Here is a 7130-nt window from a genome sequence, read left to right as displayed (position 1 = left end):
TATTACCAATTGGTTTTTTCTACACAGAGCCTGGGTACTTGATTTTATTGGTCCAATTAAGCCAACCATAAATTATTCATAATTTCGAGTAATAATCTGGAAATTTTATCTAAAAATGAAAAAATCGATAGAATAGTACTTCATTACACTTCACGCTCCCCATTTTTTTATCTTTATGATTTCATCATTCTCTTTTGGGGGTGAAAGCGGGGATATCTCGATTGGGGGAGAAAACAGGTAAATCCCATATAACCTACTATATCTAACAAGTCGCACTATATATCAACCCAAGATGCATCTTTATCCCCGGGGGTTCGAAAGGGTACTCTTGGAACACCAATGGGCATAAAATGGACAAATAATAAAGTCATATATCTCACTTTAGTGTGGAAACGTAAGAATTAGCTTATCGTGTTAAAAAAGATTTACTTGATTTTATATTAATATTGCTTTTTTTTAATATTGCTTTTTTTTATAAAAAAAAGACTAAATAAAGTCGAGTTGTTATAAATGGGTCATTGGGGTGATAAGCGAATATGTCTGCATTTACTTATTTAAATAGTCATAGAGAAAGTTGTCAACCCCTTTCGTCTCCCCACCATTGCGTATTGTTACTTATCCGGTATAAAATAAATCTGTTTCTTTGATTTCGACAAATATGATTGTTCCATTTTCCAAGAGAATCTACTGAAAGGCTATATTCATTTTTTTCCAGTGCAATAAAGTTACATAGTGTCTATTTTTTGTTGAAGGGGTATTTTTTCATGGGTTTACCTTGGTATCGTGTTCATATTGTTGTTTTAAATGATCCGGGCCGTTTGCTTTCTGTTCATATAATGCACACAGCTCTAGTTGCTGGTTGGGCCGGTTCGATGGCTCTATATGAATTAGTAGTTTTTGATCCCTCTGATCCTGTTCTTGATCCAATGTGGAGACAGGGTATGTTCGTTATACCTTTCATGACTCGTTTAGGAATAACTAATTTGTGGGGCGGTTAGAATATCACAAGAGGGGCTATAACGAATCCGGGTATTCGGAGTTACGAAGGTGTGGCCGGAGCACATATAGTGTTTTCAAGCTTGTGCTTTTTAACGGCTATTTGGCATTGGGTTTATTGGGATCTAGAAATCTTTTGTGATGAACGTACTGGAAAACCTTCTTTGGATTTGCCAAAAATTTTTGGAATTCATTTATTTCTTGCAGGGGTGGCTTGTTTTGGTTTTGGCGCATTTCATGTAACAGGATTGTATGGTCCCGGAATATGGGTGTCTGATCCTTATGGACTAACTGGAAGGATACAATCCGTAAATCCCGCGTGGGGTGTGGAAGGTTTTGATCCTTTTGTTCCGGGGGGGATAGCTTCTCATCATATTGCGGCAGGAACGTTGGGCATATTAGCGGGTCTTTTCCATCTTAGTGTGCGTCCACCCCAACGTCTGTATAAAGGATTACGTATGGGAAATATTGAAACTGTCCTTTCTAGCAGTATTGCTGCTGTCTTTTTTGCAGCTTTTGTCGTTGCTGGAACTATGTGGTATGGTTCAGCAACAACCCCCATTGAATTATTTGGTCCTACTCGGTATCAATGGGATCAGGGATACTTCCAGCAAAAAATATATCGAAGAGTTGGTGCTGGGCTAGACGAAAATCAAAATTTATCAGAAGCTTGGTCTAAAATTCCTGAAATATTAGCTTTTTATGATTACATCGGAAATAATCCAGCAAAAGGGGGGTTATTTAGAGCTGGTTCAATGGACAATGGAGATGGAATAGCCGTCGGTTGGTTAGGACATCCCATTTTTCGAGATAAAGAAGGACATGAGCTTTTTGTACGTCGTATGCCTACTTTTTTTGAAACATTTCCAGTTGTTTTAGTAGATGGAGACGAAATTGTTAGAGCCGATGTTCCTTTTCGAAGAGCAGAATCGAAATATAGTGTCGAACAAGTAGGTGTAACTGTTGAGTTCTATGGTGGTGAGCTTAATGGAGTAAGTTATAGTGATCCCGCTACTGTGAAAAAATATGCTAGACGTGCTCAATTGGGTGAAAATTTTGAATTAGATCGTGCTACTTTGAAATCAGATGGTGTTTTTCGTAGCAGTCCAAGGGGTTGGTTTACTTTTGGGCATGCTTCATTTGCTCTGCTATTCTTTTTCGGGCACATTTGGCATGGTTCTAGAACTTTGTTCAGAGATGTTTTTGCTGGTATCGACCCAGATTTAGATGCTAAAGTAGAATTTGGAGCATTCCAAAAACTTGGAGATCCAACTACAAGAAGACAGGTAGTATAACATTCTTTTGTTCTTTTCTACTTTTTTATAATTTTGAATTTCATATAAAGAACTAGATAAATCTTGATTGGAATCATTGCATTTATTCTTTTTTTTTCTTTTCGAAAAGAGCCCCACCCCAAGAAACAGATATGAAAGCTATAATTGTAAACCACAATTAAATTTATGGAAGCTTTGGTTTATACATTCCTCTTAGTCTCAACTTTAGGAATTATTTTTTTCGCGATTTTTTTTAGAGAACCTCCTAAAGTTCCGACGAAAAAGGTCAAATAATTTTTTATTATCTTAATTGAAGTAATGAGCCCCCAATAGGGAGGGCGCATTACTTCAACTAGTCCCCATGTTCTTCAAATGGATCTCTTAGTTGTTGGGAGGGTTGCCCAAAGGCAGTATATAAGACATACCCAGTAAAACTTACAAGTAAACCAGATATAGAGATGGCAATTAGAGTTGCTGTTTCCATTATTTTAATTCTAAAGTTTCTAGATCACAATAGATCTATAGGATAAGATCCTTATATTTACAGCGGAATGGTATACAAAGTCAACAGATCTAAATGAATAAAAAAGAGTATTTATGGCTACGCAAACCGTTGAGGATAATTCTAGATCTGGTCCAAGACGAACTGTTGTAGGGAATTTATTGAAACCTTTAAATTCAGAATATGGTAAAGTAGCCCCGGGGTGGGGAACTACTCCTTTGATGGGTGTTGCAATGGCTCTATTTGCGATATTTCTATCTATTATTTTGGAGATTTATAATTCGTCCATTTTATTGGACGGAATTTCTATCAATTAGATTTACAAGAATCGAGTAATTAGTTTATAGAAAGTGAAGCGTTTAGGTTTCTTATTGTTTCTTAGTCTATTCCATGTTGATGTGGTAGTTTGATCGTAGAATTTCTTTGTTTCTGTATTTCCGGAATATGAGTGTGTGACTTGTTTTAATTGGTCCTATTGAAAGTACAGAACATAAAATGGGTCTGTCATCTTGATATAGATGGTTTTATTCCGTCAGATATTTAATCTAGTATCTGGAGCACGGAATATAGAAAATAGATTCTAAAAATCTTAATACTATGATTCATACTAAATATTTAGACCTCGCAACTTGATTTAAAAACCTTTTCAAAGAGTTCTAAAAATATATTGAAAAATTTTGATTCTTTCAAGCTTCTCCAGTTTGTCTTTATTTTGAGCAAAGGACAAACCTTTCCTTGAATTTTTTCATTATATTTTATCTATTCATTGAAGAAGTGATGATCCAGCAATTCTTACTCAGGGAATTTTTGGACTTCGATTAAAAATTGTTTTGAATCATCGTGGTTCTAGTATGAATCTGAGGTTTTTTTCATTCATTCATATGGTCCTAACAAGAGAATCCTTATCAATAATAAAAATTCAAGAATAAAGAAGACAACAGTAAATCCACATTATACAAATAAAAAGAAGTAAAGAATATTCAAGAGGCCTTAAAAGATCACGATAAAGACGGGTGCACCGACTTGATATTTTGGCATTATAACAAAAAAGAATAGCTTTCGGATTTTTATTTCTTTTTTATCGTAAGAGAAAATTAGAATCATAGGATTAAATAAAGCAGTTTCAAACTTTCTATTACGGATATCTGTTTTTGTTACAATCAATATTTGGGTATTTTTGTTTGAGCCGTACGAGATGAAATTCGCATATACGGTTCTCTGGGGGGGTTCCTTTGGGTTACCTATCTCAATAAAGTTTATGATTGGTTCGAAGAACGTCTTGAAATTCAGGCGATTGCCGATGATATAACCAGTAAATATGTTCCGCCTCATGTGAACATATTTTATTGTTTAGGGGGAATTACACTTACTTGTTTTTTAGTCCAAGTAGCAACAGGATTTGCTATGACTTTTTATTATCGCCCAACCGTTACTGAAGCTTTTGCTTCTGTTCAATATATAATGACTGAAACTAATTTTGGTTGGTTAATCCGATTAGTTCATCGATGGTCGGCAAGTATGATGGTCTTAATGATGATTCTACACGTATTTCGTGTGTATCTTACAGGTGGTTTTAAAAAACCTCGCGAATTAACTTGGGTTACGGGTGTAGTTTTGGCTGTATTAACTGCATCTTTTGGTGTAACTGGTTATTCCTTACCTTGGGATCAAATTGGTTATTGGGCAGTAAAAATAGTAACAGGCGTACCCGAAGCTATTCCTGTAATAGGATCGTCTTTGGTAGAATTATTACGCGGAAGTTCCAGTGTGGGCCAATCTACCTTAACTCGTTTTTATAGTTTGCATACTTTTGTATTACCTCTTCTTACTGTTGTATTTATGTTAATGCACTTTTCAATGATACGTAAGCAAGGCATTTTTGGTCCTTTATAGTGAATATGGGTCATAGATATTTGTAATCACTTCATTATCATTTTGTATTTTGGGGAGGATTTTTTTTCATTGCTACAATTATGGATTATAAAACAAAATAAAACATGTATTTAGATATTTTTCTTCAACTTAACAAAAATTGAATTTTTTTTTTACATACAAAAATAGTTGAAGGGAATTCTCCAAAAAAATGGATTATGGGAGTGTGTGACTTGAACTATTTATTTGGCCGCGCAGATATATGACTTTATCTTATCTGCCACATTATAATTTACAATTAAATGTGTCTTTTTTCCAACCACCAAGCAAGGCTCTTACAGAGAGGGTAGGCTGGTTTTACTTGAAGAGAATCTTTTCTATGATCAGACTCGATTTTATTCTACATCAACAGGCTCCATAAGATCCAGTAAAAGAAGTGATGTGATATAGTCTGAATTCTATATAGTATGATAACGCATTCATTTCCTATGCATTGATTTGATTTCTGATACTATTGGAGTGAACAAAGTAGATCTAAAGAACAACGCAAGTTAGGTTATATTAGTAACAAGTAAATTCTTTGTACATAAAAAGTATCAAGATTTTTTTTTTGATAGGATAACAATTGCAAAGTTTGAGATCACCCAGAAAGCATTATCAACTTGAAAAGTCTACTCGGGTATTGAGCGTTTACTAAAATTTACTTAAAAAGAACTTATTTTTTTTTTCAATAAAAAATGGTAACTTTGGAAAAAGAGAATAGAATCAAGTTTCTTTTATTATTTAGAATCTTCATATATGTGTGGATAACACATACATTTTTTTCTAGTTTATTCTATAGATACAGTTGAAGAAAAATTTGATTAGTGCTTGAGCCGGATGATGAAAAATTATCATATCCGGTTCTTTTGGAGGATGGATCTATAAGAATTCACCTATCCCAATAACAAAAAAACCTGACTTGAATGATCCTGTATTAAGAGTTAAATTGGCTAAGGGAATGGGTCATAATTATTATGGAGAACTCGCATGGCCTAACGATCTTTTATATATTTTTCCAGTAGTAATTCTAGGTACTATTGCCTGTAACGTAGGCTTAGCGGTTCTAGAACCATCCATGATTGGGGAACCTGCGGATCCTTTTGCAACTCCTTTGGAAATACTCCTGAATGGTATTTTTTTCCCGTATTTCAAATACTTCGTACAGTGCCCAATAAGTTATTGGGCGTTCTTTTAATGGTTTCGGTACCTACGGGATTATTAACAGTACCCTTTTTGGAGAATGTTAATAAATTCCAAAATCCATTTCGCCGCCCAGTAGCAACTACCATCTTTTTGATTGGTACTGTAGTTGCCCTTTGGTTAGGTATTGGAGCAACATTACCTATTGAGAAATCCCTAACGTTAGGTCTTTTTTAAAATTATAAGATTGGTTTCATTTTGAAATAAAATATCATGACATTTGTATTGTATATCTAGGGAGAATTCTTTCTGAACCTACTAATCCCTAGATACATCTATTCCTTTTTAGATATATTCTGACCATTAGGATTTGTTCTAAATATTTCAATTACATATTTTGACCTTTCATTTTGAGTTTAGAAAAAAAATCAATTTGAAAAAATCCTATGTCAATAGATTTCAATTTTATGCAAAATACTTTTGTATTTTTAAAATGTCCAATATAGATTTTCCATCTTCTACGCGAAAATGTTCAAATTTCAGAAGGTCTTCTTGACTGTTATTCAAAAGTTCTAATAATGTATGAATATTGGATCTTTTGAGACAATTATAGATCCTGGGAGGTAATTCTAATTGGTCAATAAAAATAGATTTCAATGCTATTTCTTTTTTATTTTTCCTTAGTTTATCTTTAACCAATATATCATGAAAAGTAAAAAGGGGCAAAGTCACTTTGTCTTGATTTTTTTCTAAATGAAAGTTATCTTCTTCTGCGTGTAAAAAGGGAAGAAATAAATTAATCAAATTTTGGGAGGCTTCATAAAGGGCTTCCTTAGGAGTTAAACTTCCGTTTGTCCATATCTCCAGAAAAAGTATTTCTTGTTTTTCATTCCCATTGACATAAGAATGAATACTATAATTTACATTTCGAACATGCATGAATCTAGCATCTATATCATAACTTCCGTCTTGAAAGTTTTTTAATGTTTTTATACGATACCCACGATTTCTCTCAATTTTTAATTCAATACACAAATTAACAGGTTCTGTTACGTTGGCTATATGTTGTCTATTATCAACGATTTCCACCGAGGGTGGTATAATGATGTCTTGAGCAGTTATATATCCAGGACCTTTGAAAGAAATCCATGTGTCCTGTGTTCCATACATATTACTTTTCAATACAATTTTTTTCAAATTCATGAAAATTTCATGTACTGATTCTTCAATACCTATTATGGTAGAATATTCATGTGGTATTTTCTCTGATTTTACACGTGTGATACATGTTCCCTCAATTTCTC

At 33.8% G+C, this 7130-nt stretch overlaps 1 pseudogene; it reads left to right on the top strand.

Annotated features, from left to right (window-relative positions):
* The first annotated feature begins 634 nt into the window (after window positions 1-634).
* LOC114169844 lies at window positions 635-6083 on the top strand (annotated as a pseudogene).
* Window positions 6084-7130: the final 1047 nt, after the last annotated feature.

This window comes from Vigna unguiculata, chromosome 11, assembly GCF_004118075.2.
Source record: "Vigna unguiculata cultivar IT97K-499-35 chromosome 11, ASM411807v1, whole genome shotgun sequence".
Lineage (NCBI taxonomy): Eukaryota > Viridiplantae > Streptophyta > Magnoliopsida > Fabales > Fabaceae > Vigna > Vigna unguiculata.
The sequence above is the reverse complement of the archived record's forward strand: the minus strand, read 5'-3'. Positions and strand labels throughout refer to the sequence as shown.